Source organism: Lacerta agilis, chromosome 12, assembly GCF_009819535.1.
Source record: "Lacerta agilis isolate rLacAgi1 chromosome 12, rLacAgi1.pri, whole genome shotgun sequence".
In the NCBI taxonomy this organism is placed as follows: Eukaryota; Metazoa; Chordata; class Lepidosauria; order Squamata; family Lacertidae; genus Lacerta; species Lacerta agilis.
The window spans coordinates 20,870,670-20,895,753 of NC_046323.1; the positions used below are offsets into that span (position 1 = coordinate 20,870,670).

At 43.1% G+C, this 25,084-nt stretch overlaps 1 protein-coding gene across 3 annotated transcripts in view; it reads right to left on the bottom strand.

Annotated features, from left to right (window-relative positions):
- CREB5 (cAMP responsive element binding protein 5) overlaps nt 1-20,239 on the bottom strand; it is a 260,433-nt gene extending 240,194 nt beyond the window's left edge. The window contains exon 1 of one of the 3 annotated variants that reach the window (XM_033165528.1): nt 20,112-20,237. The gene's annotated coding sequence lies outside the window, so the exon portion shown is untranslated. Of the gene's footprint in view, nt 1-20,111 lie in introns of all 3 variants that reach the window. The other 2 variants (XM_033165527.1, XM_033165529.1) reach the window with 2 other exon arrangements.
- Between the last annotated feature and the right edge of the window lie 4,845 nt (nt 20,240-25,084).

Below are 25,084 nucleotides of genomic sequence, written 5' to 3' on the forward strand. Positions count from 1 at the left end.
TACTAGGCACAATTATTGCTCCCCCTTTCTAGAAATGATATATATTTTTCCAATTTGGGGTAGGGTGGGGGGCAGGAGGAAGAAGTGGATGTTTTCCCCAACTATGACTGGAGCTGAAATTAACACGTAGCTTTTGGCACAGGGAACACCACATTAAAATTAATAGTGACTTTATCGTGTTAAAACATGTTTGTTTTTACACCATTGTCATGGATGATCTCAGCAGAGCAGCGCTCAGAGAATAATGGTTTAGTCAGTCACGGAGTTAGCAAAGAGAACACAAAACAATGTACTTATATTGAGGCCCGTGTAAATAATGCCATTTACAATTTTTGACAAAGGGATAATAGTTTGGTTTTAATAATTCTCTGCTGATTATTGCAGTCTGGAGGGCTTTCTCCCAATCAGTTACGCACAGAGGCGTAGAGCACTTTACCTTAGATGCCTTGCAGAGCACACACATAGCTATTGTGCAACTCTTTTTGAATGCTATGAGAAGCTCCTGAGAAGTTTAGAATCAGCACGTTCTCAGTGGAAGGACTGGAGCTACATAAAACTAAAGAAAATATAGATGAGATTGCAGCTTTACATAAATAAGGTGTAAGGTTACAGCAGAAGTACAACTGTGACATTTGTTTCTTCGCCTGATTTTCTTTTTTTCACTTGTTTATTTTACAACTACTGCAAAATTACATCATGCATGCATGTGCACACACACACACACAGAGAGAGAGGAAACGCCCAAGTTCATTGAAATTTTGGAAGTCTAAGAAGTTAGCAGAAAGCAAACTGTTTCAAAAATAAGGATAATTTGATAGATGATAGTAGATAGATAGATAGATAGATAGATAGCAGACAGACAGACAGACGATGATAGATAAATTAAAAGCCCATCAACTCATCAAAAAATCAACAAGCTCAGTCACGAGGAAAAGAAAGAATGAATTGAAATCAGAAGATGAGAAACAGTGAAAATGAATTTTCTCTCAAATTACTATTCTGTACCTCTTTACCCTGCGGGACGTGGGTGGTGCTGTGGTCTAAACCACAGAGCCTAGGGCTTGCCGAACAGAAGGTTGGTGGTTTAAATCCCCATGATGGGGTGAGCTCCCGTTGTTTGTTCCCTGCTCCTGCCCACCTAGCAGTTTGAAAGCACGTCCAAGTGCAAGTAGATAAATAGGTACCGCTCTGGCGGGAAGGTAAATGGCATTTCCGTGCACTGCTCTGGTTCGCCAGAAGCAGCTTAGTCATGCTGGCCATGGGACCCGGAAGCTGTCTGCGGACAAACGCCGGCTCCCTCGGCCTATAGAGCAGATGAGCGCTGCAACCCTAAAGTCGTCAGCGACTGGACCTAACGGTCAGGGGTACCTTTACCTTTACCTTTACCTATTTACCCTAAAGTCCCACAGAGGCCACTGGTGCTTACATCTGAGTGCCGGGGGCATCAACTAATATAGGGGTGGAAGGGGCTTCAGCCCCCTCAATATTTGTGGGCAGGGGGCCGACCCCCCATATTGAGGGGGCTACCATCCCCTGCAGCCAGGCAAGCGGTCATGTGCAGGGCAGGGCAAGTTGGCACCTCTACTGAGCACACATTATAAAACTACACTGTTAATCATGTTTCCCTGGGTACAACTCCAGCTTGTGGAATGAGAAACACAGAAAGCTGAGGTGATAAAGTATAAACAGCTTCTTTAAGTTCTCCGTCCTATTTGTAAGCCGAATATTTCATCCCGTTTCACCAAATGAGGCGAAAAGAGAACTGCTGCCCCACCCCTGCCCTCCCCCTGCTTCTGCCACTGCCCCGCCTTCCACTACCATGCCCTGGCTCTTGCCAAACTCAGTGGGAGCTGGGGCGCTCCTCAAAGAATTTCTAAATGGTTTCTCCACCCGGGGGCAGGTAAAAAAAGTGGCAATGCTGTGTGCTGGGACATCTCCTTCCCTGTGGCATCTCTTGTACTTCCGCTGCCTGAGACAGGTGGTTCATCCTGCCTCATAGGTGGGCCAGCTCTGGGAAGAGAAATTGGGGGGGAACCGTTTCACCAATTTTCTTCAAGGGGGTGGGGGAGAAATTCTACAACAGTTTCTCAGGGGTGAGGCTGACCCTGGCAACAATGCTGCTGCTGCAGCTCTTTGGCCTAAGGTTTTCCTTCACTTTGCAGTGGCAGCTACAGCCATTGAGTTGGCAGCCTGGCCACCATTTTGCACCCTCCGCAATGCCTCGGGACTAGCCGCTTTCCAGGCACTTGCTAAGAGAGGGGAGAAGAAGAAGAAGATGGCAGCCAACCCACACACAAAATGGTGGAGAGCATTCAGCTAAAATTCTGAAAATTGGCTATCCTTTTCTCGGGAGAGGTGAATGAGGGAAAGAAAAATCACAGATTTTATTTTCCTCAGAAGAAAAGTCTTATGGGAAATTCCAGTAAAGGGTAGCAATGCAGCATGTCAACAATTCGTATGCCCTTTCTTCCTACTAAAAAAGTGAGTGATGAATAATCACGTTAAGGCCTATTTAAGAGTAATTTCCACTGAACTCAGTGCGACTCGCCTCTGAGTAAATGTATTTGGGTTCAAGCATCCTGACAAGTTTTGCATGGCTTTAAGTCTATATTTTTATGGCTTTTATTGTATGGTTTTATTGCTGTAAACCACTTCGATATATTTTATGACACAGTATACATAAATAAATAAGTACACTTATCTTCCAAGTAAATCCCTGCAAATTCAGGGCTGTACTCATCTCCCAACTCACAGGAATGTATATTTTGTTATGAAACACTTTTGTCTGTTTTTACAGATTACATCTGAAGAGAGCTTTTTTTCAGTTGGAACTCAGTTCTGGCACCTCTCAGGTGGACACCATTGCCATTATAAAAGAACAAGGGAAGCGTTCTTGGTGAGTTCCGGCAACTCTTTTTCTAGAAAAACAGAACTGCATCCGAGTAACAACTTCTCAGTGATGGAAGGGAATGACATGTTTTGGCAGACGTTTCATCCGTGGACAAATGTGGGCAAAGTATTTTTGCCAGCCCTCCACAATGTTTTTCAGTCTGCCGTAATTGTCTGGTCCTATTCACCTTAACCACAGTTTGTCTCGTTTTAATGTAGTAATTTGCAGTTCTTTACACACATGAAAATAAATAAATAAATAAATAGGTGCTCCCCAAATCAACTTTGCAGATTCCTAATAATGCTCATATGTTAAACTACATGTGGTGCTTAATGTGTAGGTGTCTTGTTTTTTCTTAAAGTAATAATAGTTTCAGAGGACCACTTGTTATTGGGATTACAAACTATGGAGAGAGGTTTATCAGAGCAACAGCCCCATCCAAAAAAACCATGTATGGCTACAGAGTTTAAAAGGAAAAGTTCCATTGGCTCCAATGAGATTTTTTAAAAATACTAATTCTTATAGCCACATGGGTGTGATGGAGAGGTTTGTGGCTGGGAAAGGAAGGGACAGGAAGTACCCCCCCCTTGTGCTATTTGATCCCAATAACAACCCTCCCCAACCCCGCTGTTATTAACTTAAGAAATTTTAAGAAAACAAGGCATGTAGCTGCATGCTATATGCTATCTAACGTAGTGTTTGACTATTAGTTTTGTGATTCAGGAATTCATTAAAAGGCATTACCCTGCAAACCACTACTACCTTACAGAGCCGCTATAATGATTACTGATATAAATAGGCCAAGCCAAGCAGTGTTAAAAACCCGTATATATAATTTAATCCCCAAATGGCACCTTAAACCTAGGTTACGGTCACCACAATGGAATGTCTAGGTGCCGTTTTATTTTATTTTATTTTTGCAGCGGACTTCATCATCATCATCATCATCATCATTTTCATTTCTATTCCACTTTATATTTTAAAGAACAAAGGTTTACACATCAAAAGATCAAACAAAACAAATTCAAGCTTCAAAGACAAATTCCAGATCCTTCTCTAAGGGACATTTTGATTTCCTCAGTCGCCAACCTGGCATCCAGAGATTTCCACATGGGTGCATTTGGACCTGTGCCAGTCACAAAATATGCCTGGCACCTGGCTAATTTCAGACACTGAAGTCAAAGGACGGAGCAGGTATAGAACTGTGGCCAAGCTATTTCCATTCAGGTAGGTCCCAGCTGGCATTTCAGCCCAAGCTGTTAAAAGGTGTTTTGAGTCAAAATCACTTGCTAATTCTCCAAAGAGAATCTGCCCAGGGCTTGCATACATATTGTTACATGCCACCCTGGGGCCGAGCACCCACAAAAGTCAGGTTCTGAGGCCACCCATTGGAAGTCAGGTTCTGAGGTCACGGGGCATATGAGCGCACTCGGCCTCCATAAGCTGGGGCCCCTGACACCACCCCAATCTTCACGAGCGGTGCAAGATTCCAGTGGGTGCAACTGCACTTACCAGGGTATGTGTTCCCTTTGGGAACAACAAGGCACAACAGAAATTGCAGTGTCTTTATCATATATGGTTTTATTTACACATATATACAACCTGCACCTAGATGGAGGGATTGCAGAGTATTCACATCCTTTGATGGCTTGGCTTCCCCCTTAGGGGCAGCACTGGATTCAAAGGACAGTGAAAAGCCATCTGTGTCTCTTAGTTCCAGCCTGTCATCCCCAGATCACATAGAGTTCCATCCCTCCTTCTCACTGCTGATTCCAAGGACCTCACCCCTGTCTAAATGGTTGAAACCCGAAACATGGTCTTTGCCTCTGCCTGCTAGCACCCAGCAAAGAAAGGGCCCCATGCCCCCTTGCCTGACAGTCTTGCCCTCTGATGGTTTCCTGGATGGACTATCCCTGCTCCTGCCAATCTAGCAGTGAAAGCACATCAGAGTGCAAGTAGATAAATAGGTACCACTCCGGCGGGAAGGTAAACGGTGTTTCCATGCGCTGCTCTGGTTCATCAGAAGCAGCTTTGTCATGCTGGCCACATGACCCGGAAGCTGTACGCTGGCTCCCTCGGCCAGTAAAGTGAGATGAGCACCGCAACCCCAGAGTCGTTCGCGACTGGACCGTTGGGTCAGGGGTCCCTTTACCCTTTACCTTTAATGGCCCATCCAGTGTCAGGGACTGGGCAGAGGAGGAATGGTAGGGACCACCTCTCCATCCTGACCCTTCCAGAGAGGAGGAAGAGAAAGACAGTATAGATTTACACAGGGGGTTGAGGGAGGTTGCAGCTCAGAGGCAGATGAGGGGGAAAGTTGGGAAATTATGGGAGAGCAAGAGCAACATGTTGTCATTAGAAAGCATTCCAGACCCTTCATCTCCAAGAACCTGGCGAGCCTTAAAAGTAGGAGAGCAAAGAGCTCAAAGACAGAGGCGACTTAGCAGCACCTGCAGAGGAAGTGATGAGGATGACAAATGAGGAAGTGGGAGAGACGGGGGTGGGGATTCACTAGGGACAACGCCATTATCCAAGAGGCTGGGTTCTATAGCCTCTCTGTATAAGATTGAAATAAAAAGGACTAAGAAACTTTTCCTTGTCTTCATACTTTCCTGGGCAACCAGCCGGGAGCCACAGACAGCATCCTGACATTCAGCTACCTCTACCCAGTTGGCTTGGCTCATTAGCATAACTAAATGCAGGGGGTTTCCATGTTTGGCAAAGTTTAATCAAACCTTGATTAATTCTAACTTTCACTAAATCATAACACCTTTAGGGAGCTCTGCCCTCCTCATACAATCTCATAACAATAGCCCCTCCCCAAAGAATCTTGATGGGAACTGTTGTTTGTTAAGGGTACAGGAATTGTAGTACTGTAAGGAGTAAACTATATTTTCCAAGATTACTGAATTCCATTTCTCTTTCATAAAGACCCTCATTAAAGTTTTGTGAGGAGGGTGCATGTTTTAAATGTATGGTGCATACACAGCCCACCAAAAAAAATCGTTTGCTTTTTTGTAACAACTGCCCCATGTCCTATCACAAACTGAAGTGTTATTTTCCAAAAGTGTAGCATCTGTTACTTAAGAATCACACATCTGTAGAGTTGGAAGGGACCTGAGGGTCATCTAGTCCAACCCCCTGAAATGCAGGACTGTGAAGCTGTCCCATACAGGGATCGAACCTGCAACCCTGACATCATCAGCACCACATTCTAACCAACTGAGCTACCCAGGCCCTCTTAAGAAAATCAGAACTGAAGCCTCCTTATACCAGACACGGCTCATGCAATTACAGTGGTACCTTGGTTTAAGAACAGCTTAGTTTATGAACAACTTGGATTAAGAATGCTGCAGACCCGGAAGTAGGTGTTTGGTTTGTGAACTTTGCCTTGGAATAAGAACATGTTTCACTTCCTGTTGAGTGTGTTCCATTTGTAAATTGAGTCCTCCGCTGCTATGGGAATGCATGCCTTGGTTTAAGAACGCTTTGGTTTAAGAACAGACTTCCGGAACGGATTAAGTTCGTAAACCAAGGTACCACTGTAGAAATTGCGTGAATTAGCATGGGGCCCTGACCTGAACTGGGATCATGGGAACTAGGAGCTTCCATCCTTCTCTCTCTCTCTCTCTCTCTCTCTCCCTCCCTCCCTCCCTCCCTCCCTCCCTCCCCACCATGCTGATCCATCTCAGAGAGACCCTTCTGCCTACTTTGAAATGCATCAAAATCTTTGACTGGGAGCTTGTATTCTGATGTAAATAGCAGGTGTGGGGTCTCCAATCCAGATCAGTCGCACAGTGAGGAGCGAATAATAACAAGCCCACCAATCCCCACACAACATGGGCCCAACCCAGATCACACCCTCACCTGCTCCTTATTTTTTCTTCTTATTATTTTTAAGGCTAATTGTGTTAATGGTATCTCGTCTAGTCTGGGCCTGGATCTCTGGATCCTGGCCCATGTGAACAATTGAAGAAACGTTAAAGATCTTTGCTTCAGGTTAGATATACTGATATCCTTCAATGGACTGGAGCCAACCTGAAACAAAACAATTTGAAGCTGGGATTATTACAATGTGCATTGTTTCTCTAAGTTATGTGAATGCCATCCTTGAAAGCAAACACCATTTAGGGCCCTATCCTGCTGAAGTTAAGCACATTGCTGAACTTTCCCATTGAAATCAGTGGTGCTTATCTTTGTGTGGTTCATGCCCATTGTTTAAAATACAGCAATACAAAGTGTAATAAACACTTTAAGGAACATGGGAATTGAATCTCCAGCCAGTTGCACTATTGTCCGCTGGTTTTCAGTGGAGAGTACTGTACTTTATGGGAATTATAAATACTTGGCATGCTTTTTTATTATTATCTATGTATCTATATCACACACTAAATAGATACTGTCTGAATACAAAAAGTGAAAAAATTTATTCAAATAGTGGCAATTTCTAGAAAAACAATGCTAATCTGAACCAGTTTTAAGCAGCATCCAAGGAGAGGAGCAAACAAAAGTGCTGAAATGATACTTTGAATTTCCTAAACTTAGCTTTCACTTTCTTACACTTCAGAGCCTCCAATCCACTGTTGAATGTTTAACTGCCATTCCCCTGTGTCAATTTCTAGACAAGACACCTGCAAAGAAACCTGAGAATGGCTGCCCTGAAATTCCCACATTTAAAGTACAATCCTAACATTTACGATACAATCCTAGGCATGTCTGTTCAGATATAGGGCCCATTCAGTCCAATGGAGCTTTCCCAATGGAAAGTAACTATAGGACAGCAACCTTCATCAAATTAACTTTGAAGCACAAAGAAGCTGGCAATAAGTGTAGCCATGTCACAAACACCCCAGTAGAGTGCCAGGAAGTATTTTGCCTCTAGGGAAAATGGAGATAGTGAGACTACTGACAGGCTGTATTTAAGAGAATTCAAAATTAAGTTTAATGCTCTTGCCCAACGTACTTGTTCACCCATCCTTTTCCTTTCTGGCAACTCAAACATTCCAACCTTGGGCACATTTATCCAGCAAACAAATGGGATTCATTTCCAAATAATTCTGTTTAAGATGGGAGTATTAAAGAGCAAATCCCTATTGCCAGTCTATGCCCCATACAGCCAGTTCCCATAATCCCAATAAAGCCACAGACTAGCACTCACAGAAAATAAAATAAAATAGAAGGCACTTATGAAAGAGAAGTGGTGTTCAAATTAATACAACTGCAGAAGAGAAAAGCCCATACAAATAGGAATGAAGTTAAAGCAAAAAGTTTGAAGGATATTTGGGTTTAAAAAATTAGAACCTATGGTGTACAGATGAAACATTCAGTATAAAGCATTATGCGAGATAGCCTAATGGTTTGTTGAAGGAAACTGAACGATGTGGATTGAAGCTTCCGTTATGTAAATCATAGGTCATAACCTTAAACATTTGGACCAGCCTGTCTGTCTGTGGTAACATCATAGCTAACGTACATTAAGCAGCACTACAACAAGCTTTAACTTATGGTTTTTATATACTGAGTCCAAAAACCCATTGGAAACATTCAAAACACATATAGAAAGCCCAATATTTAGAACTGTAGTCCCAAATAAAAGAGCTCACAAACCATTGGCTGTAAAACGGTTGAATCGGTTTAGCTGTGCACAGGGGTATGTGGCTCTGGCAGGGCAAAGTAGGAAACAAATTTCAGAAAGGAAGAGAATAAATAAATGTCCAAAAAGTGTAGGTATGGACAAATGTCTCCTTTCACTCCAATTCGTTTTTTTTCTATATATGCCCATGATTTCATTCCATGTCTTCCAAAGTTAATCTTTTTCTTTAAAAGCCAGCTCTTCCACGTAGCAAAACTTGATTCAGCATGAAGTATGTTTATATATGTGATGCAGCCAGACTATTGGATGTTTCACCTGAATTGTTTGTATGCCCTTCTGCATATATGCCATCCCTGGGCTTATTCACATGCAACAAAGTAGTTTATACATTTGCAAGGGTGAAACAAAAGTACATTTCTACTTTTGCATGGACAATACGCATGCACACACACACACGGCAGATCCAATGTTCTTCCTGTTCTCACACCCCATCTATTCTGGAGGGTTGTCCCAACCCTCCACAGCAGATTTGGGGTGGGGGGGTGTTGAGGCACTAGGAGTTGCAGTGCGGAAGAGAGGAAGGCAACTCCAATGCATACAAACAGAGGTCCATTGGGGAAACCATGATTGGAGATCACCCTGAATGTGTAAATAGCCAGGATCTGTGTTTCAGGAACTGCAAAAGCCAGGGGACCACAAAAATCCCAATTAAGTAATTTGTTTTTTTGGGGGGGAGATAGGGTGTCCACTTACGCATTACCAAAAAGAAGACAAAACATGGCAACAATCAACATACAATTTGCATATGGTAATATATATCTATAGATACAAATGTAGAAAGATGACTCTAATTAAAGAGAAGTGCAATACATTGGGAAAGATGGAGGGCACAAGGAGAAGGGGACGACAGAGGATGAGATGGTTGGACAGTGTTCTCGAAGCTACTAACATGAGTTTGGCCAAACTGCGAGAGGCAGTGAAGGATAGGCGTGCCTGGCGTGCTCTGGTCCATGGGGTCATGAAGAGTCGGACACGACTGAACGACTGAACAACAACAACAAAACACAATACATTGCCACCATCGTGGCAGGTCACCAGGTGTGTCTGCTGTCCATTCAAGTGCTAACTGCTGATAGGTAACTTCAAGGTCCCTGCTGTTCCTTCTGTTTATCTTTAAATTAGACTTCGACCAGACAGACATTTCAATAGAGGACTCCTTCAAACAGAGAACTGTCCACTGACAGCTCTACAAATAGAGGGCTGTCCTCTATAAAATGGGACACATGGCCACCCTAGTGGATTGGGTCATTTCGACCCTTAATTTGTATATATCGGATTTCTTACAGCACTTTTTAAAAGTACTGTTTGCCTTCTGTAGCATTATACAGATGCTATAAGGAAGACTAAGAGCAGTGGTGAGAGCCAAATAACTAAGGATCAGATAGCAGCACTACTGTAATTTCAGAAGACTGACTGTTGCACCCCATACGCAAGCTCATACATGTGTACTCTGTGTTAATTAATCCAGACTAATACTTTCCCCCTGATTCTGAATTTACAGTCACTACATGGATTGGAATCCCTACTTCAGACATCATCCCATCACAAGCGAATAGAAATGATCTACACTTTACCACCATCACTGTAAATGCCACACAGCAGAATGAGTTATTATAAGTGATAACTAAAGTGTGTTGCCCCGTATGGGTTCTATGAGTATGTAACCTGTTCAGGTTTCCTAGCCAATTCATCCTATTTCCTTACAGTTCAGCTGCTTCCTTTGATAAACCACTAAACCATTGCATCCCACAATCCCCTTCATAGCTGTCAACCTTTTTTGTGGGAAATTCCCCTATCAGTACTATACTATAGACTATAGTACTGATAGGGGAATTTCCCGCAAAAAAGGGAAGGTTGACAGCTATGCCCCTGGTTCACAATCCAGAGAACTACTTTAGGTTCATCCGAAAGCTGGCACATACCCTATGGAACTCTTGAATGTTTTCCTTCTTGATCATGCCATAACAGTTTTGCATCTTTATCAGGGCCGGATTAAAGTTTGATGAGGCCCTAAGCTACTGAAGGTAATGGGGCCCTTTATATGTCCAGCTGTCCTTTGTCAACAACAAATTGTGGTTGTTTTTTGTGTTGAAAATATGCTATATGGTCATTTATGCACTTAATAAGTATCTAAAGCCATTTGCCATTGTTGCTGTACGTAGGTTTTATTTATTTGTTTTTTATCTTATATTTTGGAAATGTAGATCCAGTGGGGGTTTTTTCTTTAAATTTTTTTTTGGGGGGGGGGAGCCAAGAGAGTGGGGCCCTAAGCTTGTTTAGCTTATATGTAAATCTGGCACTGATCTTTATTGATTGATTGAATAATATTTATACCTCTTCATTTGGGTGTGGAATCTCAAGAGCACCCTAAGGTGGACCTTCAAGAAAGACCTTAACATAATGGTATGCTAATATTCAGGTGCCTTGGTTCTAAGTCATGCATACTGAATATGTTGGATTGCACCCAAAACTGAGTCACTGCAGCTGTTTAAGCACAGGTGAAATGGTATCTGAATACCTGGTGGGTGTATGAGAGGGTGCTACCTGAGAAATGCAAGCTAAACACCAACAGGGACACAGAGCAAGCTGAGCAATTTTATTTTTATTTTTTACAATGGCCCTATAGTAGAATCACACAATGAGAGATCTCAAAAACTACAAGCATTATATAAATAAAACAACACTAGTAAGTGTAACTATCTAAAATATTTATTAAAAACTACTTTGGAGAAGTGACTTTTTTAAATTTCTGAGCAGAGGATATATATATATATTAAATATATTAAATGAAGCATAACATCTTACAAGCTCAGAAAACCATACTAAGTCTTTTTTTTTTTTAATTTTACTTTGAAAATCCCCAGGGGAAGAATATTAGAAATTATGTTTATAATACCCCATTAAAACAAAACAAAACCAACCATCTCCCCTTGGACAACTCCATATATTCAAGTGTTTTACTACAATCACCATCTGCATGCTAAAATCAGAACGCCAACTTTTAATTAAGTAAGAGAAAGTGGGGCTGCCTTTGAAGAGTTCTCAGAAAAGATAAATGAGTCAAAATGCTGCTACCAAACTGGGGCGGGCCATAGGGAACATACGATGCCAATTTTCAAACAGCTTCATTAGATCCAAGCGGCTTCCCAGGCCCAATTTAAAGGGTAGGACATTTAAAGCAATAGGCAGCCAAACATAAGCATATCTATCTGCCATACATCAAGTCAGACTACTGGTCTAGTTAAGCATGGTCTACACCAGCAAAGGACATGTGGCCCTCCAGATGTTGCTGGACTAGCCTACAATTGCCATCATCCCTGACCATTGATCACACTAGGGTTAATGCAAGCTGCAGTCCAACAACATCTAGAGCACCAAAAATGCTCTGCAGGTTTTCAGATGCCCAAGAAGCCTAGAGGCTGCCTTCTCCCATATGAACCAAACTGTACTTTTAAGACCCTGTCTAAAATTTTAAATGACCTTGTTTCAAGGAGTTTTTCTCAACAAAAAAGTATCTATCTATCATCTATCTATCTACCTACCTACCTACCTACAGGTAGGTAGCCGTGTTGGTCTGCCATAGTCAAAACAAAATAAAAAATAAAAAATCCTTCCAGTAGCACCTTAGAGACCAACTAAGTTTGTTCTTGGTATGAGCTTTCGTGTGCATGCACACTTCTTCAGATACACTGAAACAGAAGTCACCAGACCCTTATAGATAGATAGATATTAAATACATTGAAACAAGACACACTCATATATCTGAAAGAATTAAAACAACAGCAGATAAAACAACAGCAACAGAAAAAACTATATAAACAAGTAGCCGACAATGCATTAAGCAAACACACACACACACACCTTAAAGTGGCAAAACCTCAGCACCGATGTCAATTAAAAGCAGTTGGGAATAAAATGGTCTTTAAGGTCCATTAAAAAATACATGTATTAAAAAATACATTAGCACAGAGGCCATTCTGGGGAGGGAATGGGGTCACCATGCTTACATATGCTTCTTTTTCTTGTTTTTGCCGTGTATTTTGTGCTCTTATATTGCATTTTTATGTGGGGAACCGCCCTGAGATCTGCAGATGAGGGGCAGCATGCAAATTTAATACATAAGTAAGTAAGTAAGTAAGTAAATAGAGAGGTGCTCACCAGACTGAACCATTCTTAGCGGTGGACCCATAAACAGGGCCTTCAAAGCCTATCCCAAAGCCCAGACGCACTGATATGGTGCAGGTGGTCTTTCAAGCAGCTTGGTCCCAAATCATTTAGAGCTTTAAAGGTCACTAGAAATGGCAAGGCGAGGCAGCTAAGACAACATGGGTGTCGTGTGCTCTGAGTGCCTGGTCCCCACAGACAAGGAGGCACCCGCATTCTGCAGCAGTTGAAGCTTCTGAACCATCTTTGAAGGCAGCCTCACACAGAGAGCAGATAACAGTTGTCTAGTGCCGTTATAACTACGCAATGTATGGTTGCTGCAGGGTCTCACGGTACAGTATAGAAATTCTCCATCCGTACACGTCTTCTCAAGACATGGAAATCAAGGCTTTGGAACTCTTATTTTAGAAGACTTTTAGAAGACCTCTGAAGGCAGCCCTGTATAGGGAAGTTTTCAATGGTTTCTGTTTTATATGTGCTGTAAGCCACCCAGAGTGGCTGGAGAAACCCGGCCAGATCTCCAGGGTATAAATAATAATTATTATTATTATTATTATTATTATATTATTATTATTATTATTATATGAAAGTTGATTCTGCCTCCTTTGTTGGCTTTTCAATAGTATTCAAGAGTTATGCTTTTTCAGGGGACAATTCAGGCCTTTCTGGGTTTCAAGGGGTCTCCTTCCCTAGCAGCTATACTTGGTTTCTTCTGAAGCTTTATTATTTATTTATTTAGTTAGTTAATTGTTTGTTTGTTCACAGTTTTTTTATTAGCCAATTATGGGAGCATTTCTGTTTTATCCATTGTTTTAATTTGCATTTTAGAGAACCCACATATGCTTTATTTCAAAAGAGCAGGATATACGTAATGCAAATGACCCTGGGAATACCAAGCAAGCTATTATTATAAAGATGATGGCTGGCTCAGGCTTGAAAACATCTCAAATATGTTTTAGCTATAAAAACTCAACACAGTGTTATTTCCCATTATTCCCCATTAAACAGTTGTCATTAACGGAACATGAATGATGGGCATAACAATTATATTCAAAGAATTACTTCCTTGTATAAGCATTTCCTACTTTTTAACTTGGCTGACAATTAGACCAGAATATAATCCCTGGTCTAATTATTGCTATGACCTAGTAACTTACAAAAGCTGCAATTCCATTCATACTTGCTTGGAGTATGCAACACTAGAAGTTATGGTACTTAATTTGGAGAAAACATTATTGGATTGGATTGGAAGTAACCTTCTTCTTTTTTTAACCAAAAAAGTAGTGCGCTGATGATACGTAAAACCAAAAGTCAGTTCCACTTAAATCAATGTAAACATGCTCAGGACTGGTATGCAAAGGCAGCATTCCTAAGTATATTTATCTGCAAATGAATTACATTTCAATTAACTTCCCAAATAAGACAGCATTACCTGAATGCAAGCATTAAAAATGAGGGCTGTGTGTTTGGCCTGCATTTCCAAATTTAACATAGTAATTTAGAGAAACACATCTGTCGTGTTAGCACGGCTTTAAAGTTTTGGTTCATAGTTAATAACACCTCCTTTTACATTTTGCATCTCACCAAACTGAGTCAACATCACGATTCATTAAGTTTTTGAAGACAGAAACAAAGGACTATCAGGGGGCGGGAACTCTTGTTATTTAAGATTTCGTGCTATGCTTCACAAGTACCTCCTGATGCAGCTATGTGACATGTACCAAACTGTACACAATTTGCATGGTTTGTAGCCTTCAGATATTAGATTTGGCAATGTTCTACATCCAGAAGGCCAGAGCCACAGTCCTGCAGGCTGCTGCATGGGCTACCGTGGAATTCAAGCAACACAATTGGCTAAGAACTTCATCCAGGACCGTAACTCTTTAACACACACTAAACTAGAGGTGCAAGTTCTTTACTCTCAAACCCATGACCAGGCCGAGCTACAGCATGGCTAAACAATCAGGTAACAATATCTGGATGTGAACTAGCAACTATATGAACTGCAATACATTTTAAGTGTCTTAATTGAAACTGCTTAGCCTCTTAACGATTTAAAAATCTATATGCAAATCCAAAACCCAATTCAGAAAAGGATTCATTCAGTTAAATGGAATGACTAAGTGGGGGGGGGGGAATCAACGCCTTTAGAATCCGACTTAATGTGGGGTTTAAACAAAAGTAACTACATAACCCTTTTTAAAGTAGTAAGAGTGTAGACAAAGGTAATAAGCAACTGGAACCAAATTTTACTATCTCTGTCAAAGACATTTTCAACTTGCTGAGTAAGTGTTTTAAGCTGTGCATTAAAACACTTTGGCAAAAGAAAAGAAACGCTGATGGAACTTGAAAATTGTGAAATGTTACACAGGGCTAATTTTATCCGCCATCAGAAGAGAGTTGGTATGAAATTTCCTATGAACCTAAACTAGGTTTCTACTTAAAGGCAGATCACACCAAATGCGGCTTCCTAATTTATGAGCCTGCGCAATTTTTAAAAAATTAGATACATCGGATGATTTCCACACAAAAAGGAAGAAACAGAACTTCTAAGGCAGCCCAGATCATAAAAAACAGAGGCATATTCATGATGGGGCACCCCGGTTTGCATTGTGCGAAAGTACAAATATCTCAAAGTGGGTTTGGGTCTTTCTGTTGAGGTGTGCAGATTGAACTGCTTTTGTCCCCTAATGCCAGCATAAATAAAAGATTTGCTAATATGGGAGGACGGCAAAATATCAAGTGTCTTAATTCAATTTATAGTTACTCCCTTCCAACTAAGGGCCGCTTCCACACACACACTACGCGGTGCCAATTGCCTAAACTCTAACCTTGTGTGAGCAAATGTTTGTGAAATGTTACAAACTTCCAATACATGACATACTTCATCCCACATGTGATGATCGGTGTCTCTCACACAGCATGAAATAAACACAGGTGTATGAGAATCGCTTATTGGATATAGCCTATTTTCTAGACAGGACTTATTTCGAAGAGGGATGTTGCAAGATTAGATTAGGTGCAATGCTATAAAAAGGTTGTATTAATTGGGCCGAGGAGACCAGGAACATTCTCTAGAATCTAGAAAGGGCCCTCGCACTAAATATCATAATGCACAACATCTAGACAATGGAAGCCGTGACTTCTGGAGAGTCATAGCAAAGCACGGCTTTCTTTCTGTTTCAAACTATGCTCTTTCTGAGATTCCCTTTCCTCAACCCCATTCCCCATTCCAGTCTAAATTGCAACACCAATTTTTGCTGTTAATACAGTTTGCTGTGTAAAGGATCTGTCTCAGGCCTCACCTTTTTATATACAGTACAAGAGAAGTATATCCAGAATACCTATACTGCAATCCTAAACAACACTTCATGTCAAATATATCACCCCTAGTCTTACTTCTTTCTCCCCAACTCATTGGACGTACATCTCTTTTTAAAGAGAGTTTAGCCTGAGCAGTTGTAACCATTGCACCGCACAATAAACAAGTTGTTTTGTTTGTCTAATGCAAGCATGATACATAAATGGAAGTACAGCACCAATATCATGAAACCTTACAAAGTATAATAAGCAACATGTAATAATTCACCACAAAACACAGGATAGCACATGGATAGCATAAGAAAAGAGCGGACAAGGGAAAAAAGAACCACATTTTGGAGGATAAGTTGCTTCACCCCAATATTTTGTTCTCTCCCAACAGTAAAAGTAACATGGAAAATGTGTCTGAGTCTATGATTCTGAATGTAAAACTAGTGGAGTTTTAGCTGTTCAATCCACAGTTGAAAGCAGATCTCCCGTTCCAAGTAACTACAGTACTTTAATCAAGTGTTTGACACCCACCACGGGCTCTCACCCCTTCCATTTCTTGAAGCGGTGAGATTAATTTTTCCATGAGCCTTTAATTCACTTGGAAAATGTGACTAAAAATATATAGAACTGTCTAGCCTTAAGCCCGGGACAGAATCAACTTTTTTGGAAGCATACAGTGAGCTGCTGCTACATGCTGCTTTGGAGAACTATACATCTCTCAGATGTATACATCTCTCGGACTGTACTGCGCCATCTAGTTAACCGACAACAGGTCTCTCAGGCTTATGTTCAAAGTGGATACCTTAAGATACTTGGACTTGGGAATGACTAGTTTCTTTTCAAGATCCCAATTGTTTCTTTATAAGGAAAAGAAATATCACAACCAGGATAATCTATGTCCTGTGGATATGGGAAAATCTAGGTTATAATAGCCCGGTGGACTTCTACATCAAACTTTGATTTACAAGATAAAAGCAACTTTTAAATTAAAGTGCCTTTCTGTGAACAGAGCTTATTATTCCAAAGACAGGAGTGATTTTCCTAGAAAGTTGTCTCTGTGTGCCTGCCTATTATCTTTGATTTTCCCCTTCCACTAATGAGCATTTATCTAAAAGAGCCTCTTAATCCTCTGATGTGTGCTTCTGGTCAGAGGTAACAGTTTGAATAAAACCACTAATCACTTATAGCTGATCATTAATCACACTTCTCTCTGGGCTTTGCAACCTGCACAAGAGAAGGGGGGGGGGGGAGTCCCAAGAATGAGATTTAGCCGTTTAAGTTCTTGCTGAAAATTCTATCTGAAGCGTAAAAGTACAAGATGCTAAAGACAGCTTTCAAAACTTAGCATACTCCAGCCCCAATTGTGCCGCAGCACAATTAAGAGTTGTGTTGCCTCTTCCCTAAAAAAAAATAGAACCTACAATTATATAAATACACTCACAGATTTTATATTTGCATGGTGTGCATATGTGAATGTACAGACAATATCTGGATTGAAATAATCTACCCGCCTAAGTTTATATTCACTGTTTCTCTATGACAGTTTCTTCCTGGGGGGCGGAAAGTTTTCTTGGGAGTTAGTTGAGGTGACTTGCTAGACTCAAGGCACCCCAGTTCCAAATCTCTCCGGTCCTAGTTTCAGCCAAGTGCAGTGTCCCGAGGAGCCAGTGGGAAGGCTGCTACAGCTGGAAGCTCCCTGGGTTTAAAAAGAAAAACCTCGGGAAATTCAATAGGATATTTCCAAGTAAAATATAATCGGGATCGGAATGTTCCCGCCCAACCTTTCTGTGATGACCAGGAAATCCCTAGAAAACTCTCCCTTCCCGATCAGACCTTTTTCCTTCTTCCAAACTTTGCGCATGCAGTATCAGCCCGATTCCATGTAAGAAACTTCTCTTCGCGCTGCTTGGTGGTGGGGATTTAAAGAGACAGGCTTACTACTTGCCTGCTATCCCGGTTAAAAGGGGAAAGGGGTGTGTGCTGTGTGCTGGTGGTGGGGGTGGGAGAAAGCTCTTTGTCTTTGGCGCTGTGAAGTTTTCCTAGGATCCCTGGATCTCGACGATCGCTCAGCATGGCGCAAACACCGCAGCAGGCAAGTTGAGCTTAGCAGGTATTTCCCCTTCTTAGAGGACAAAACTTAGCCAAGAAGGAGAGTTTGGGGCGAAGAGGGAGACATATCCCACTGCTTAGGGGGGGGGGGTTGGATCTAAAGAATCGGACACAGCTGTCGACCTGGAGCCAGGTAGAGGCGGCCGATCAGCCGGATTGCTGATCCTCCTCCCAGCCCCCAGCCCCCAAGATCGGAGTCTCTTAATCACACATTTTACTAGCCTGCAGAATGACGTAATGGCCCGGGATCCAGCCTCTGACTCCCAGAGAGAGTGTCAGATAGGGCGGGGGCGACACTGTGTGTGTGTGTGTGTGTGTGTGTAAAGGAAGGGGCAGCCACCTAACAACCAAATACACACACACACCGACTCCGAAAGCATTTTTGGAACAACAGGGGACCACGCGGGGACAGGCGATGGAAAGGTGGCGCGGAAAGGAGGGCGCAGAGAGATGGTCTCCTCTCGCCTCGCCGAGATGGCCCAGGCCAAAGGATGAAACTTATCCTGGTCGCTCCTTAGTCCCTAAGCGGAGTTCAAAAGTTTTCGCGCTGGCGATCCGAAGCGATCAGGGGGTGGGGTGGGGAGGCAGCCGCGAGCTGGTGGGAAAGGAGAGCGCTGTCATTCCACCCAACAAGGAAGATGTTGCGCGGGGCTACCGGGACAGGACAGGGGGCGGCGAGCCGGTTCGCTCTCTCCCTAGAGATCCGCCCTACGAAGCGCTTCCCCTGAACCTAAGTGGTGGTGGGCGGTGGTGGCAACTTGCTGGCACGAGGTTTACCTCTCTGGTTTCTTGCGGGCAAGCGGCGATGGCATCAGGAGGAGTCCCAAGCCAAGGAGACGGGGCATTTAAAAGAAACAGTTCAGGGGACGGGTTGCCAGCCTGCCTGCCTGCCTCCATCAGGGACCTTTTTATGCCAGAGAAACACATACGCCTGAAGTGTTTCTGAGCACACGCAGAGCGCACTGTTCTCCGCGCCTGAGCGATCGTTCCCAGCTAAGAAACAGCAAATTTCGGGGTCTGGGGAAGGGCTTTCTCGGGCCGTCGAAGTCCCAAAAGTCTTGTCGGGCCAGGGGGTGGAGGAGACAGGTAGGATGTCAGTGATGGAGTCTCCCTGACAGCAAGCGGACGACTTTCTTCGCCACCGCTTTGGTTCCACAAGCGCCCAAACTTTCGTGCACTTGGCGGTCACCAAAGGTTGCCTCTGCCGCTTCTTCGCCTTTTATATAGCTAAGTCCCCTCATGTAACTTAACTCCTCACAGCCCACAGCTGTGTATTTCCTTACATACACACAGAGAGAGAGAGAGAGAGCGAGAGAGAGAGAGAGCGAGAGAGAGACCCATCTCCCGGCAAATAAATAAACGAATAACAGATAAATCTTCCCAGTTGATAACGCACCGTACCAGCGCACGGGGCAAAGAGGCGGAGCGCGCGGAGACGCCCGCATCCCCCCGTTACATCTTCCCGGTTCGGGTCTCTCCCACACTTTTCCACCTAGCCAATTCTCGCCTCCCGGTCGCCAAGCTGAGAGCGAGAGCGGCTCCTTCTCCCAAGTGAAAGTCATACTCAAACAACCATCAACTTGTAGCAGCGACCCGGGAAAAATCCCAGACACACAAGAGCATAACCAAAACAAAACAAAAAGGAGAGAGAGAGAGAGAGAGAGAGAGAGATAAAAGACATCGTTTACAAACATTTCGCAATTTTTACTCGATCGCTGTTGTTGTTTTTTCCCCTCGCCACTTTGCGTTTTCTTTTGCCCTGCAGAGTATTTGCCCCGTGTGCGTGTGTGTATTCGCACACACACGCGCGCGCTCGTTGGGGCAAGAAGAAAGCAGCAGCAAACCCCCTGCAAGCGAGAAGTTTTGAGCAAGGCGAGTTTTAGGGGGTTTTTTTGTTTTGTTTTTCCACCCCCCCCCCAACGTGATGTAAAGTTGCGTTTTGCGGGAAATCAGAAAGGCAGCTCCGTATTTCGAGAGACTTACCCAACAAGTGTAAGCAGGGAAAGGACCAGCAAGCAGCCTGGGTGAAGGAACCACGTTGGACTGAGAGAAGGTTACAATACGTTCTATTTAGAGAAGCATTACATCACCCTCCGTGACGTCACGTGGGATTCCTGAACTTCTAAATCATTGCGGTCCCTGCTCAAGGGAGAGAGCCGAGAGGTGGGCGGGGCCCGGAGAGGCGTGTCCCGGCTGGGCTCCGCCCCCGCCCGCCTCCCCTCCAGCCATTCACGGCGCAGGGAGGAGGAGGAGAGGGAGGGCGAAGGCGGAGAGCGCAAGCGGCACAAGCAACAGCTTGCCGCGCCGGGGATGACAGGACGCTGCCATTAGTTCTGTGAGTCAGCTTGGAAAAAATCTCCGGCTAGATGGGTTCGGGAGAAGGAAGCTGGAAAGCGGCGAGCCCCCACCTCCGCTCCCGGGGGTGGGGAGGGCGGGCGGGATAAGTCCCAGGGAGCGTCCCCGGTGCAGTTGCCGGAGCAAAGGGCTTCATGCAACTGCGCCCATTCACACGTGCAGTTTTTGAAGAGGTGTATCCCACCCCCCAGGACTTAATCTGAGCCGAGGTTCGACCGCAGAACGCTGAAGAACAGGAGAAAGGAAGCCTCTGAGCACATGCAGAGGGCGCACTGCCCACTACACAACACACAGATGGCGAGGCAGGTCGTCTCAGTAGCTCTTGGTGCATCCTGAACTCTGTTTTGCAGCAACCTGGCTGCGGCATCTTGCATACAGCCCGGAATGTGCTCCCTTGAACTCAGTACTCCGGTCTTGCGCATACCTAATCACATGTCCCGTTTCGGCCACCGGTACTTACTCCCAGACCCGGGAAAACATGCATGGGTCTTGGAATGCAAGTCTGTGTGACCCTCTTGCTACAAACTGCAGGCAGGTTACTACATCATGCTCAGTTTGTGCACCTCTATCCAAATTTTGTTGCTTTTTGCTTTACATTCAACTTGAAAAAGAATCGAGAAGAACAAAGCTTGTTCTCTGCTTTGTAATATTTTAATAAGTCCAAATAAAATTATTATTATACTGTTACCTTTGGATCTTGCAGCCTCAGTTTCCTATGGGTAACTATTTGAGGCCTGGTTGACAGATGCAGCCATGTAGAAAATAAAATTCTGACCATCCCTTCTTTTTCAGAGGGCTAAGATTGGCCAGGCCAATTTATTCTCTACTGGCAACTGATCTAAGGAGCATCTATCCTGCCTGACATTGTGGGTCTTGTAGCCAGTTGCTGCCAAGGAAAAGATCTATAGGGTCTCTCCTGTGTAAATGGGGGCCTAGTCTTTCACTTGCCTCCTTAAGAAAAGGCTTTCTGCCCCTCTTAGGGAATGAGGAGCAGCAGAAGTGGGGTATTATTATTATTATTATTATTATTATTATTATTATTTATACCCCGCCCATCTGGCTGGGTTTCCCCAATCCAATTGAGGAGTGAGGTTATTGCCCCTGTACTACCATCCATACCAGGTTGTTCAACCTTTGCTACTGTGTCCTTTCTTCTAGAAGATCAAGGTAATCAGGTGACAGCAAAAACTGCAAAAAAATTAGCAGGGGCAATTAGAATAATATCTATTTGAAACAAAATAAAATCTGAAGGTATCTGAAGAAGGTATCTGAAGAAGTGTGCATGCACACAAAAGCTCATACCAAGAACAAACTTAGTTGGTCTCTAAGGTGCTACTGGAAGGAATTTTTAAATTTTATTTTGATTTGACTATGGCAGACCAACACGGCTACCTACCTGTAACTGGATCTATTATTTGTTTATTGATATAAACCTCCAGAATGTGTTATGTATAGTTATGTTTTTACCTCTATCTTCAGTACATTTTATTTTATTTCACTGCTATGGCTAATGGCTGATGCAAATAAAGATTCTTCCAATTCTGATTCTGAACCCCAATCCAAGGTGGGCCAGTTAGGAAAGAGTTGTGCTTGCCTCATAGTTGACTGGAAATAAGCTGTCATATTTTTAAGCATCCCCTTCTCAAAGAATTGCTGCATATTTGAAATTACTTGTGTTGTTTTAATCCCAACACTGTAAAGAATTTTTTTGGATCTGGGAGAGCTGGGTACCAAACCCAGGTCACTAAAAAAAAGATATGCATATCCCCAACCTTCAAAGTTGGACTTAGACATAGAATCAAGTAAGAGCAAAAAGTGTTTTTTGAAGTGCTACTAAAATACACCTTTGATACCACAAAAAGTATGGTCATACAATAAAGGTAAATATAAATTACTTGGATGAAGGAATTGAGGGGATGCACATCAAATTTACAGGTGACACCAAACCAGGAGGGGAAGCCAATGCTGCAGAAGACAGAATCAGGGTCGAAGATGACTTTAACAGATTGGAGAACTGGGTCAAAACTATCAAAATGAATTTCAACAGGGACAAATAGTTCTACACTTAGCCAGGAAGAACCAGCTGCACAAATATAGGGAGGAGGACACCTGGCTTGCCAGTAGTACATGTGAAATGGATCTAGGGGTCTTCATGGACCACAAGCTTAACATGAGTCAACAGTGTGATGCAGCAGCAAAAAAAGCTAATGCTATTCTAGGCTGCACCAGCAGAAGTATAGTGTCCAGATCATGGGAAGTAATAGTACCACTCTATTCTGCCTTGGTCAGACCACACCTGGAGTCCTGTGTCCAGCAAGGGAACACAAAACATACACTAAGATGTTCTGTTAGAGCTGCACCACACTGTCCCCATCTCAGCAGAACAGTGAGCCTACAAAGTGCACACTAAAGGACTTTGGTGAAAGGCCACCTGACACAGAAAGAGATTTTTGCAGAAACAACTGCCCAAGGCACCCCCAAAGTAGGAATGGTCCATGTAGTAACACTTACCTTGCCTTGGAATCCTTAGAAGTCCCTTGCAGCAAGACGCCAGACACAAGCACTCATCTGGAGTCTTAGGTTCATTTTTGCTACTGGAGCTGCAAGAACAATATAAAGAAAGGTGGAGGCAGGTGACCATCAGGTTGGGGAAAACATAAAATTTAATAATAATGATGATGATGATGACGATGATGATGCACTTTTCAAATAGAATTTTTTCAAGTTTGCTTACACCAAATATTTCAATGAAACAATCAACAATACACTGTTTCAGTGTATCTGAAGAAGTGTGCATGCACACGAAAGCTCATACCAAGAACAAACTTAGTTGGTCTCTAAGGTGCTACTGGAAAGAATTTTTTATTTTGTTTTGACTATGGCAGACCAACACGGCTACCCACCTGTAACTGGAACAATATAAAAGTCAGACATACACTACTACAACAATTCAAAGCACCAGAATCGGATCAGTTGATTCAAGGATAAAATACTGTTTAAAAGCCTGGACTTTGTCACCTTGTGCAAAAAAAAATCTCCAGTGGCAGCTGCACACTGGACAAGCCTTTCTTGCCTTGCCAGCCCAAGACAATTTGCTGCCTGAAGTGGAGCCCAAATGTCACACAGGCACATACGCACATAAATCTTTAAAATTCTTGTTGCATCAATTCCTGCCTTCAGCTTCCCCTCCCCTGCTCCTTGGAAAGTATGCTCCGCAACTGGTCCACCATCACCAATAAGCCATTTTCTGCAGCTCCCCCCACCCCGCTCCACTCCCACATGTCAATCAGCAGAGGCACCTGGCCAAGAGCTTAAAGAGACTTGCCTCCAGAGGCAGTTCAATATTTAAAGAGACAGGGATGTTGTTCTCTCCTATAGCACCACCTTTTTGCATGCCATGCAGATGGGCTGCCACCGAGCTGTGGCCCAACCGTTCACATGGTTATTAATAATACAGTATTTATTTTCACCTTCCACCTGTATATCTCCAGGCAGTGTACAAAAGCTAATGGAAGGATGCATAGGAAGGTAAAAGGTGCAGCAGCGATGGGGGAAATGGCACCGATTGCTTTGTTTCCCTCAGTGCAGTTCCCAGAGGCAGAAGATCTCTGCGCAAACTACCAGTTGGTGGTGCCTGTGGGTCTATGTAGCCAGGAGGATGTGAAAGGTCCCAGCAGTTCAGTCTGGTTGACCACCACCTCATGCAAGGATGGAGAATCTGTGGCCCTCCAAATCTTGTTAGACTACAACTGGCCTCATCCTTGACTGTTGCCCCTGTAGACCAGGGCTGATGGGAGCTGGAGTCCATCAATGCCTGGAGAATCACAGGTTCTCCACCCCTGCCTTGATGCATATGATGGTGACTACATTACGTTCACCGTGATACACTAGGTAGGGCCACAAGATCAGCCTGTCTGTGTATGTTAGGGGCTTCCTCTTTGACTCGGTAGGTCAAAACTGTAATTGAAACCATAAAATAGCTTTCATAAATGCACCCAACGTTCAGTCAAAATGAAAAAGGCGCCTGAAATTTAAAGCCCATCAGAATTTTGATTGGGATGAGACAGATTGAGGGTACTTTTTGTGAGTAATGCTAATACTGGAGCTGTTTCAGCAAGCCTCCAAAATCTTAGTCATCCCAGTAAAATATATGCTGAAGTGGAAAGTAAAGGTATTGCAATAATTAAAGGAGCTGTGTATGTCATACATTCGTTTCAAGTAAAAAAAAAAAACCCTACTGATGTCACAAAATTAATGGTTAATAAGGTCTCCGTTACATTTTACATGCAATTTTAAAGATATAAAATTATCAACCATGTGATTTTCTAAATTGCTGCCAGACCTGATTAATATCATCATTACTTTTAACATTTACGATAATCTTGTTGCTAGAGAGAGAAAAAAGACTCTTTCCTCCTAAGCAGTAGGATTTGAAAGCCGTCAGATCATTTGCTTCACACGTTATCCGTAAAAAAGGAATATAAATGCTTAGGTGTTGTTTTTCTAAAGTTAAGAATAAGTTAAGGATAAGGTGAGCTGACCGGCCCGCCCCCCATTTGATGTTGGTTAAGATCATCTAGAGTTGAATAAAAAAAACTGAT